Here is a 1,846-nt window from a genome sequence, read left to right as displayed (position 1 = left end):
CTCGAGTTTCTACCAGTTAATTTCAGGCAACCACATAACATGTACCAACTGAGTCTTCAGGCACTCTCTTCCTTTATTTAACTTCCTCATGCTTCTTTTCTTTTACCTTTTGTTTTTAGTTGATCCCTCAGTGTAGGTACACCAAATGGTGCAAGAGTGCCTTGATGGGTATGTTCTCCCGTTATCTTTGTAATATGCTCATTAACAAGTGCTAATACAGATATTATGCCTGTTCTTACAAGTTAACCTTCACTAAGCCACCTTTATATTTTTCCCCTGGTGCCTATCCCTCGTATCTATTGTTGTGTAACAAACTACTCCAAAACTTAGTTGCCTAGAATAACAATGATCATTTTGCCCGTAAATATGAAATGTGGGTGGGGCTTGGCAGTGACAGCTCATTCCTGTTCTATGTGGGAAGGTGAAGTGGGGTGGGTCTACTGGGGCTAGACCATCCATTTCCAAGATGGTGTACCCACGTCACTGCAAGCTGGTGCTGGCTGTCACATGGACCTGTCCTTTGGGCTTCCTCACACTATGGTGGCTGGGTTCCCAGAGAGGTGGTGGAAGCTGCCAGCCTCCTAGGGCCTGTACCCAGAAACTGGCTTGGCATCACTCCCACCATGTTCTTTTGGTCAGAACAGTCCCAGAGGCCACCCTAATTCAAGGAAAGGGGACATAGACCTCATATCTTGACAGGAGCTGTCGTAGAATTTTTGGCCATCTTTAATATACCACAGTGCCTCCCTCACAGCAGAGGCTTCTGGGCACCTTTGCTTTTCCGGATAGGTTGACTTATTTAAGACTTAAACATGGCTGGTGTCAAGGAGCTCATCTCATACATTTTTGTAGCTGCTTTGTTTCTAATCTACAGTGACAGATTGTAACACACTGTGAACATTCTGAGATATGCGTTGTCATTTTTTTTTTCTGTTGATGGGACTTTTCTGCATCTGATTAATGTATAATGATTTGGAATGACTTGAGAGACTGGTGTGAGGTGGTAACTCTCAAAGACAATGAAGAAGCAGGTGACACACTTTTGAAAGATTTTGCAGTTCTCAGTAAGCTTGAGGCTTTCTGTAGAAGAGCAGGCAAATCAGTCTTTTTTATGCAGAACTGAGAAAGGAGGGAGACATTCTGTTGGTCCTTTCTTTCCTGCTTAAATACATCTGTCACACGCTATTTTTTATTTCAGGCTTGATGGAATGGTCATGTGGTGTACTTGGATTAAATACTTGGGCTAAAGCATCTCATATATTTGCCCACCAACTTCACTTTGTAGCAGATTTACATTCCGTCTGGGATGCCAGATTGAATTAAATGCTTTTTTAAAGCCTGCAGTCTGACAAAAACCATTCCCCAGTCAGCATTTTTGCCATACTTAAAAAATAAGCATCTGCAGTGAGATGATGCAGCTTGTGTTTGCTTTTCTAGGGAAGAATCCAGTTTGGCCATTGGGGATGAGGCTGTGATTGGCAGAGAGCTGAGGACCCTGAGGGCCGATGAGGGCTGATGCTCGACAGCAGTTTCTCTTCTCCCATCTGGAGCCATCCCACCCTGCCTGGATCACAGGATGTCCGGTTTGAGGCAGTGGGTTAACTGTTTTCCAGGGTACCTTTTGTGTGATCAACATTTCAACCCTTCTCTGCCCTCCTGTGGGAAGCACGCACTTTCGTAGGTTTGAGAATTGTTTGGTCTCTTAATTTCTTGTCTCCCAGTCCACATTGAAGGAAATTCAGGGTCAGTGATATGGAGGTGGTCGCTTTAACGATTTAACATTTAGAGCATTGTTCGAAGGAGGTGGATTTTTGAAGCACCACACCACTCACTTGCTGTTTTTTTT

At 43.9% G+C, this 1,846-nt stretch overlaps 1 long non-coding RNA gene across 1 annotated transcript in view; it reads left to right on the top strand.

The window, feature by feature from the left end:
- The first annotated feature begins 1,455 nt into the window (after nucleotides 1–1,455).
- Nucleotides 1,456–1,846, top strand: part of LOC109372396 (uncharacterized) — an 11,262-nt gene continuing 10,871 nt past the window's right edge. The window contains exon 1 of the long non-coding RNA XR_002122041.1: nucleotides 1,456–1,593. This is a non-coding gene — a long non-coding RNA (uncharacterized LOC109372396). The remainder of the gene's footprint in view (nucleotides 1,594–1,846) is intronic.

Source organism: Hipposideros armiger, unplaced genomic scaffold, assembly GCF_001890085.2.
Source record: "Hipposideros armiger isolate ML-2016 unplaced genomic scaffold, ASM189008v1 scaffold_633, whole genome shotgun sequence".
Classification (NCBI taxonomy): domain Eukaryota; kingdom Metazoa; phylum Chordata; class Mammalia; order Chiroptera; family Hipposideridae; genus Hipposideros; species Hipposideros armiger.
Note: the sequence above shows the minus strand (reverse complement) of the source record. Positions and strands in the feature narration are given on the sequence as shown.